The sequence below is a fragment of the Agelaius tricolor genome, unplaced genomic scaffold, assembly GCF_023055355.1.
Source record: "Agelaius tricolor isolate 1412-34295 unplaced genomic scaffold, bAgeTri1.0.p SCAF_75, whole genome shotgun sequence".
Lineage (NCBI taxonomy): Eukaryota > Metazoa > Chordata > Aves > Passeriformes > Icteridae > Agelaius > Agelaius tricolor.
In genome coordinates, this window is record NW_027269335.1 from 1,029,095 (window position 1) to 1,039,249 (window position 10,155).

At 48.3% G+C, this 10,155-nt stretch overlaps 1 long non-coding RNA gene across 1 annotated transcript; it reads right to left on the reverse strand.

Moving 5' to 3' along the window:
• Positions 1–6,596: 6,596 nt before the first annotated feature.
• LOC139585377 (uncharacterized) lies at positions 6,597–9,916 on the reverse strand. The gene is made up of 2 exons (XR_011677062.1): positions 9,727–9,916; positions 6,597–6,867 (listed from the first exon to the last, which is right to left on the reverse strand). It is a non-coding gene; the product is annotated as an uncharacterized lncRNA (long non-coding RNA).
• Positions 9,917–10,155: the final 239 nt, after the last annotated feature.

A 10,155-nucleotide genomic window follows, 5' to 3' on the forward strand; every position in this document is an offset into this window, starting at 1 on the left:
GTTTGTGCTCTGTGCCCCCACGCAGGAGCATGTCCTGTGGTGACATTAATTGGGATCAGTGCAAGGGAACCCAGGCTGGGCTCAGCCATTCAGAACATCATTTACCAGCTCTGGAACAAAGCTGTTGCCACAAATTTTAACGCTTTAGGGGCTGGGGAGGTGTGGGTTTGGCACAGCAGTCACATCACTCTCTGCTCTCCCAGTGGGGAAGAGATGAGACATCCAAGGAAGGACAAGGCAAAGTGCTCACAAGACCTTCAGCTGAGCCTTTCCTGAGCTCTGCCATATGTCATGGGCTGCTAAGGAGTGAATTTCCCACTCTTGGAAAATCTCACATATGGGCAGAAATGCCTCCCCTTAGCTGAGAGCTGAAAAGCATCTCTTCCATGTAAACGCAGATCTCTTCTGTTCCTCCTTCTCTCTAGGAGCAAAGAGGAGGCACAAGCAGGAAAAACTTTTGGCAAACTGGCCTTTGGCTCTGGGAGCTTTGAGGTGAAACCAGCCCAGCTCCTTCCACCAGGGCTGTGCTGAGGGTGGCAGGTCTGGGAATGCTTGGGGATGGAAGGAAAACCACCCACACCAGGTTCCACAGAATGAACAGCCCTGGCATCAAGTAAAGAAAAAGAGAGAGTTTTAAGACCCAGATTTGACCCTTGCAGTTTCTCTGGCTGCTCAGAGGGGCGGATTCCAAAGATCCCACCCAGCTCCTACAAACCAGGTTCCCAGGTTCTGGAATCCCCTGCCAGGCCAAGAGCCCTGCAGGATCAGAGCGTGGCTGTGAATGCAAAACAGGGGCAGCCTCCTGCACCAGCAGCATTCACATTCAAACCCCAGCAGGCTCCAGCCTCCCAGCACATCCCTGTGGAATTCCAGCCCTCTGCTCCCAGCTGAGCTGCTCCTCTCCAGCAGAGCCAGCGCTGCAAATGGAAGTGGAAGGCAGGCACGAGCACCACACTGAGAATCTCTGCTCCTGCTCACCGTGGCATCAGGCAATGCTTCCAATAAACAGCAAGTTCTCCTCAAAAATAGGAGTTTTTAGGGGAACTGGATTTCTGGCAGCTTTATGCAGAGTTGTTTCAGCCAGACAGAAATGCAGAAGTGTCAGGACAAGGCCTGTTCCCCAACAGCAGAGAGGAACTACAGAGTCATTTCGTGATGAAATAGCCACAATGAACAGTCATTTTAAAGAAAGATACAGTCATACAGTCGTGGCAGAAAACCAGGGCCTGTTATTTCAGCTCCAGGCTTTGGTTCCATCCTCTTCCAGTGAACTGAAATCTCTGGCTCTCTCCAAAGGGCACCCAAACCCTCCCTCTTGGACTTTCCTCAGACACCTCCACTTCAGTGGGTGTATTTTCAAACTTTGGCATGTAAGCTTTTAGGACAAAAACCTGTGTTTTGGTTCACTGAACACAGATCTGCTGCTCCAACCCTTTAAAAGGGGGGGTGTGTCTTTCTTGTTGCATAAACCTCATGTATTTGAGTCCCTTTCCCTCTTCTAGGAAAGGTGATGTGGGGCCTGTTCCAGAAAATTCACAAGCAGGACCTGTGAATGCTTTAAAAGAGCTCAAGAAGCTGGAAAAAATTGCATGGACAAGTGGGGTTTTTTTCTGTTCTCTCCAAGAGGATAAAAAGCTGGCAATTAATAAAACACCAGCTTAGAAAACCAAACAACTCAAAGGCTTTTGCAATCAGTTCTAGCATTACCTGTAGTCAGAGCTTCTTCCCTTCAAAATACCCTGGAAGACCATTTCACTAAGCAGGAAAGGTATAAAAATATTCCTTAGCAGCCCCTGCATCAGAGACCACCCCAGGGTTTTCTGTTTTGTCTTTTTTATCCAATCTATCTGCTCCCAAAGCCCCTGGCAAGCCTGCCTAATGGAGGTTTCTCACCCTTGAACAAGACTGCCTGCAGTATTCAAACACAAAAGGAAATTAAAGACCTTTGAAACACGCACAGAAGAAGTTGTTGGGGTTTTGCTGCCGCATCTTTAGGTTGACAGTTGGACTCGATGATTTTAAAGGTCTTTTCCAACATAAAAGCTTCAACAGGCCTATCCCAGTAACCCACATGTGGCATGTAGCCCTAGGCTGAAACGTTTCTGGCCCCCATTCTTCTGCACAGGACCTCTTCTTGATGTGATTATGGGGTTTCCTTCACTCTTTAAATCCACAGCCTCCCATTTGGGATGCTGGGGTCCTTTTCCTCTCCATTATTCATTGCAGATCAGGAGGCTCAGCCAGCAGCATCACCTTCCCTCTGCTCAGAAAAAAATACTCCTTCTCCACAGGCACATAAGATTCTTTTTAAACTCTCATTAATCAAGGCCTGTAATCCCTGGGATCCTGCCAGGCTTTGTGGTTTTCTTGGTGGTCTCCTCCTTCAAGTCTCACAGATAAATAATGCCCTAAACCAGTTTGGTCTCTGGAGGCCAACACAAAATCCCAATTTCCTTCTTGGGCTACGTTTCTCCCAGCTTAATCTCCCCCTGATTTAATCTCCAACGAACATCTAGATAACTTCCAGGAGCTTTTCTTCCTTCGGGGAGTTAAGGCCCATGTTTTAAGTTCCCCTTCCAGGTCTAACGCTGGTTTTCCAGCCCAGACTCCTTGTTTGCCACAGGGACAAGCAGTGCCCACAGACACGTCACCACCACCCTCTCAGAAGCCTCCACCACGTGATGATTGCCAAGTGCTGGCACTCCATTTCCTTCAGAGAATTCCCACTGTGCCATGAGACACAGGCAACAATTTGTTCTGGGAAAAAAAAAACCGGGGGGGGGGAAAAATCAGGATTTTAAAGCCAGCAGGAGGTTTGAAAGGAGCAAACACTGTGGCAGCTGTGAATGTCAGACAGCAGCAGATTTCTTCCTGGTTGTGGAAGCATTAATTAGCACACCTAATCTTTAAGAGGCATTAGGATGCTCTTACTAAAGTTAAGCAGCTGCAGTGAATGAGCCGAGCTCCTGAGCAAGGGCTGAGATGGGAGCTGGGAACAGGGAGAAGGCTTCAGCTCTGAAATCAAACCCTCTCTGAGACAAGCAGCATTTATTTCTCTAGCATTCCTCTTACCAAAGGCACTGCACAGCCAAGGCTGGGAAATCTGATTTAATGCCATTTTATCAAAAAGGATAAGTCTGTCATGCAGGAGAAAGAAAATTCCACTGTCCACGGAGTAAAAAGCAAAACCATCTTCGTGCCTGGAGCAGAATTTAAGCTCTGGGCTGCCACAGGCAAAACAAGCACTCCAACCTGGCCAGGATTTTTTGTCTCAGTCATTTCTCCTCTGCATCCCCTGCTCTCTTCACCACTTAAACACACCGACCCTCTTTGCACAAAGGTCATTTTATCACACAGCTGGCCAGAAATCAGAAGGAGGGAGGGGAAAGGGGAATAATTTGAGAAAGGAGCTGCTGCCTCCCCTTGCATTTGTTCAATTCTGACATCTAGTGGGCATCAGCACCGGCGGGAAGCAGGAGCAGGAGTGGCCAGCCAGGCTCACCGACAGCTCTGGGATCTGCCACGGGTTATTTGTCCCCCAGAGGATGTTCCCCACCCTCGGCACAGCTCTGGCTCCTCGGGACCCTCCCAAGGGTCCATGCTGAACTGGCACTTGCAGACCTGCTCCAACCCCACGCTCCTGCTGGGAAAGCACTCAGGTCCTGCTCCCAACAGCTCCCCACTCTGAATCAGGACATGGATCTGGCAATTAATGCCTCTTCTTCGTTTCAGAGAGATCATCCAGGGGTCAGGCTGGACGAGCAGCCTGAGCTGAGGCTGCTGACAGCCGAGCGTGCGCCTGGAAATCTCCGCATTCCTCCAGGATGAGCAGCAGCCTTCTCTCTGACATGGGCTGGGCTCTATCCAGCTGATCAGCTCTGCTCTTTGGGAACTTTTTTGGCTAGCTCCATGCAGGGCTGAGCCCCTCTTTATTGCTGGTAACTCCACCCATTCCCAGCTAGCCTATGTAAGCAGAATTTGATGTACCGCTACCAACACTCCAGTGCCTGTGGTGGCACAAACCACAGCAGTGCCTGGCAGTGACCACAGAGTCACAGACTGGCCTGGAAGGGACCTTAAAGACCATCTCAGGGCACCTTCCACTAGACCAGGTTACTCCAAGCACTGTCCAACCTGGCCTTGAACACTTCCAGGGGTGGCGTGTCCATCACGGAGCATCTGTGCCACGGTGCCAAGCAGAGGGTCTGGCAAATGAGATGCTGTGGCACCCTGGAGCTCAAATTCCACAAGTGCTGACTGAAGGGAGAGAAGGGAACTGAGCCCAGTTTTTCTGCAGTATCACTGCCTGGTGTTGTCCTTCATCCATCCCACACCATGGGAATTCCTGCCCAGACACTGTCAGCATAAAAAGTGTCGGGGTGTACAAAAAACAGAGAAAATGAATGTGAAAGGAGTGATTCTGCCGTGGATGCAGGTTTTACTGCTTTTCTCAGAGAGCAGGAAGTCAGCACTTTCCACCCTTCCCTGGGGACAGACTGCAGTGCTGGAGGTCTGGGCAGGGGCTGGGTGTCCTGTCCCATGTGGGGACAGCAGCTGCAGTTGCTCCTGCTCATTCCCCAAACCACTACACAGATCCAAACTCTCACTTCTCTCCTCATCCTACAGCTGCTTTGCATGGGAAGGGTGACATCATTTCACCTTCTGCTAGGGCAACAAAGATTTAACAAAGTCCCTGTATGCAGCAATGATGAGACCTCAGTCTCATTCCCTGTGGCTTTGCTGTCTCCCTTCCCTTTTTTGCTGCCTCAGAGTTTCTGAACAGCCTCAAAGTCTGCAAGAGGAGAGAATTTCTACTCTGCACATTCCTTCCAGGGCAAGTAGTGCCTCTAAGGGTGCAGGGAAAGCTCCCTCCCTGTCCCTGCTGCTGCATAAATTTCCACTCCCCAAGCAAAATCCAACAACAAAACTCATGGTCTGCTTACACAGCCCGAACTCTCAGCCAGGGGAGCTGGAAGGGAGCATCCCTAGCAAGGGTCATTGGTGTGTTGGAGCACCGAGTGCTTGAGTCAGCAATTTGGGACCAGGAAAGGCTCAGGAAAGTAATGTGGACAAAGGAAATATTGCTCCCTGCTGCCAGATAAACATCTGCACAGCAGATGCCACATCAGCTCCTCCTAGGTGTGAAGGCATTTGCATGCATGCAGCCACGAGCTTAAAGTACACTGCAATCATTTTGGCTGGGGGGAAAGAAAACTGAAAAAAAAAAAAAAAACAAACAAAAAAAGGTGGGGTTTTTTTCCTCTTTTTATTTTTCTTTTGGTGTGTGTGAGTGTGTAGAAAAGTGCACATTTAATTATCACATATTAGCAAAATACAGAGTCAGAGAATATCCTGAGTCGGAGGGGCCCACAAGGATTGTTGAATCCAACCCCTGGGCCTGAGAACTGCCTTTTGTGGAATTGGGAAAAGCAAGAGTGAAACAGGGAAGAGTACATGCCCAGCTGAAGCTGTTTCCTCTATCAATCCACCTCATCCCTTCCAGGAAACGAAGCCAGGCCTTGGAGAAACAGGCCAGGAAGGTCTTCTGCTTACCTGGGCCAGAAAGACACGTAATAAAAAGACCTAAACCACAATCTCTTGAGCTCAGGAGTTTCAGAAAGCACCTAGGCTGTTCCTGTCCAATGAAGAGTCATGGTTCTACCTAAAATCTGCACAGATGGGTGACATCAGCCCTACTGGGGTAGAAGATGCTCAGCAAAAATTTGGAAGAGAGACAGATCATGGAGGACTCTGGCACTGGGCGTTCAGAACAAAGGAATCATGGAATGCCAGGCTGGTTTGGGTTGGAAGGGACCTTAAAGTTCATCTCATCCCACCCCTGCCACGGGCAGGGACACCTCCCACCATCCCAGGCTGCTCCAAGCCCCATCCAGCCTGGTCTCGAAGATTCCCAGTCCTGCTCATCCAAGCAAAGCAAAACAGCCATGGAAGAGGAAAACATCACTGTCTCTGTTAGGCCTTTGTCAGCTCCCTCTGCTCCCTGCTACCACGGTGGTCATGGAGGGCTCTGACTGCATCTTCTCAAGATTTTGAGGTGAAATTCCTACAAATCAGGTTACCTCGCTGCAGTCAGGAGGGGAAAACAGGTGAGAGTCAAACTGAGTGGGACAATGGCTTTAGAGAGAAAAATAAGTTGATTTTGACTAATAAAGCCTTTAAAAAAAACCCCAATAAGAATCCCCCAAGCTGCATAACAACCTTCCATTTCCCAGAGAGCCGCAGGGTGGGCTCTGTGCAGGGGGTGGAGAGAAGGGGACAAGACCTCTGAGACCTTTCCCAGGTGAGGAACACATCAGAGGTGTGTTCTAACCTCCAGAAGCCATTAGTACCTGACAATCACCGACATTAGCAGCCCCCAGGGCTCCACATTAGCGACCAAGAACCCATTAAAGCCAAATTCCTGGCGGGCTTCAACTCCACCTTCTGGATTTGGAGAGAGGCTTCTCTGTCCGCAGCTGCTGCAGCCCGGAGAGACAGGAATGGAGTGTGGGTGTATTCGTTTGAATAATCAATAATTAGCCGGGAGCGTCACAGAAAATCACAAGCAAAGCAGAAAGAAACACAGAACACACAAATGGAGTAATGAGGTTTTAATAGCATCATTATGGGACGGTGGAAATGTCCAGGACACAGTTAAATTGGAGTTCTCCCAGGGATACCTAACACATCAGAAGGGCTGTTGATGGATGAGGGTGTATTTAGCATCTCATGAGCAGAAAGGGAGTTTGGGGAAAGACTCTCACTGCACGGAAGAACAATTTTTTTCACCAAAAAGGAAAGGCCAAGGCATCAGGTTCTTTCTTCCCATGCTGGATCTTTGAATCTTGACTCTTCTCATTCTCCAATCTACTTTAAAAACAGAGCAGAAGGAGAAATGTCTGAGAAATTGTCTTAGAACTATCCTTGGGAAAAGTGTATCCAGCCTCAACAAGTTGCTTATTAATTTGCTTCCCACCCTGTGGAATCTGCAAAAAGAAACCTGCACATGCAAAACATTTCATATGTGCACAAATGTCGTGGCAGTGGCTAATTAGGGGGGAATAAAAGGAAGAAAAAGAAGCAAACTGTTAGAAAAATTAACAACAGTGAAATAAGATCCATGGGACACAAATCAACACATATTGTCAAGTCTCAAAAGCAGAGATGGTCGAGGCTAGAAGCTGCTGTATGGTCTGCCCTGAAATGGATCTGAATGGAGAGTACAACATTCAGAAGAAATGGGAGATGTGCTTTTCCAAGGGAACATGTGACAGCTTCCCCAGCACCCTGGAGCCTACACTGTGTCTTCAGCAAGTTGGTCACCATGGCAACCTGAAATTTTTCCTGTGAGACAATTTTGTTAGTAAAATTTTAGAGACAGATTCGGGCAAGAAAGGAGAGTCCCCACGTGTGGAAGGGATTAAATATAGTGACTCTCTAAGAACAGCTTGTCCAGGAGCCTGAATCCTGCCTGGAACCAGGCCCAGGCCCAGGCCTGCAGCCCTGGGGATGGGGGATGCCAGCACCAGGCACTGCAATCATTGCTGGGGACCAAGGGACAACAGGAGAAACAGGAACCAGAGGGAACATGGGAAAATCCAGCTCAGTTTAAGGAGAAAGTCTTCCCCCAAGAGGGCTCCTGTGTGCAGTCCAAAGAGGATGAGGGATCTCCATCCCCTGGTATTCCAACCTCAGCTACACAGCCCTGCTTTGAAAGGGCCTTCCTGACTTTGTGTGATCCTTTGATGAGCTCATTTCTAAAACCCAGCACTGAGCAATAGGTCGAGAGCCCTTTCTGTTCCTCCAGGGAAGGAAGTCCTGTTGGTTTTCTCCTGGAATTAGACCAAGGGGCTTGTGAAGTGTAAGGGATCATCCAAGATCCGTGCCCTCCCTAAGCAGGAACAATTTCCTCCATGTGCCTGTGGGTCTAATCCTTCAAAACACATTGAGAAGAGGGGGAGGACAAAGGGCAAGAGCAAAGTTGCTGCTGCTCACAGCACGGGGAGGCTGTCACAGCAATTCCCCCCTGCTCCAACACCTCTGCCCTGACCCTGCCACACTCTGACCCAGCAGCAGATCAGGTCCTGCCTGGCTCTGTTTCCCTCTGAACAGGTGAAGGCACGCTGTCCCCTGCCCCAGCACATCACAGCTGCCAGGTGACACCGAGGACTCGGCCACCACGGCCAGGCTCTGTGATAAAACAGCAGCCTGACATTTCCCCAAGCACCAAACTGCTCCCAAAGCCCATCCGACATGGAGCTCACACACCCTGCCACAGATCCCACCCTGCAGGGATTCTCCTTCCCTCTGCTGCTTCACTTTTCTTTTTTTTTTTCCTTTTTTTTTTTTTTCTTTTTTTTCCTTTTTTCTCCCACAGAAAGCAATAAGCTGCTTTATGAGAACTGTAGAAAGTGGGGAGAGGCAAAAACAAAGACATGAGGATATAAAACCGCAACTAAAATCAAGCAGCTCCTTAATGAGGGCACTGGGGATATTAAAGCTCAGTTTTCCACACCCCAGGAGAGCTGTGAACCCTGCTCTGCTATTGTATTTACAGGAGACAGATAAACAAGCACCTCTTTCACTCTGGAGGGCAGGTCCTGGATTTCTTAGGTATGAGAAGAGGCCCAATGCTGCCTGATACTCTTCCATTAAAAAAACAACTCTGCTATTTAAGGTTGCCACTTCTGCACGTGCAGTGCTGCTAATCAGCTCCTCAGGTTCGAGCTGTGCCAGGTGACAGAGCCCTCACTCAGGGAGCAATTGTAAGGAAAATACAGAAAACTCGAGGAGGAAATCACAGCCCCTTGGCTCGATACTGAAGGAAGCTGATTTCCTGTTAAAAAACCACTTTCCTGGTGTGATTAACGAGCAAGACACAATCAGCATTCACCATCTACTTGGATTTTGCAAAGGCAGGAACTTGCTTCTTGATTTTCCCCTTCAAGGACATGAAGCATTGCTGGGGAGACTCCAGATATAATTCACAGGTCTGTACAAGAAAAAGCTGCCTTAGGCAGGTGATTTTGGAGCAGCAAAGCATCAGGGCCCTCTTGCTCCCTGGGGATTAAGGTGGTCGGCAACTTTGAGCCATTTTAGGCTCCTCTTTGCAATTCAGAGCAGCATCAAGCAGATTCCAGCTCAGTTTGTTAACAGGTGATCAGTTCTTGTACAGCAGCTTTTTCCCCCCTCCTGTCACTCCCTGTGTGCCTGAACTATTTATGGGAAAGGCTGGCCCCAGAGCATGCCACGGGAATTTCACAATCTCCCCAGTTTGGAGATGGACGAGGAAATAAATCCAGAAAATCTGATTAGGACTTGTCACTGAAGTAAGCTCATTAATCATTGATGGGGTTTTTCATATTCAATTTCTAATTCCTGCAGGCACCAGCAGACTGGTGGGTCTGAAGACTGCAGACTTGAAAATGTTCTTTATGTAACAATGGCACTGATTTTTTTTTCCCCCTCCTGAATATTTAGCACATTCTAATAAATAAAAAGAGCTACAAAGCACCAGTGAGTTCATTTAGACCAGCTTCTTGCACAAAGTCAGGCACGGAATTTTCCTGAAATAATTCCTGAAGCCAAAAAGATAAGAAGGCCTAGCTCAGAAATGTAAAATCCAGCATGAAAAACTGTCAGCCACTTGCCTGACCAATTTTTGCAGCAGTCAGTTATCCATTCTGGAGTGTAAAAGGAAAAAAAAAATCACATTTCATTCCTTACCTGGACTTGTCTAGCTTTGCCTGTCAGCACCAGGTTCTTTCAGTAAGAGATGAAAGTCTTCTATTATTAAATTGCTATTTCCCCAGCCTCCCCCAAAATCTCCTCAGCTAAGCCAAGCCAGTCGAGCCTACTGCCATTTCAAAACTCAGCACTCATTTCCCATGCCCCCACCAAGCCATGCATGGCTTGTAATAATGCCAGCCAGGATCACACATATGCCAAAACCCAGGAAAAACAGCAGGGAATAACTTTTCCTGGCCTCAGACACATAAAATCTGTTTAATTTTTGGCTTCAAATGAAATCCTCTAATTCTGGATGCCAGCAAAATCAGGAAGATTCCGTTCTAGGCTTTGCAACTAATAAGTCAAATTGATAAAAGCAAGAGAAACAAGGGGCTTTGGGGGTAGAGTTGATATTCTCTTTAAATC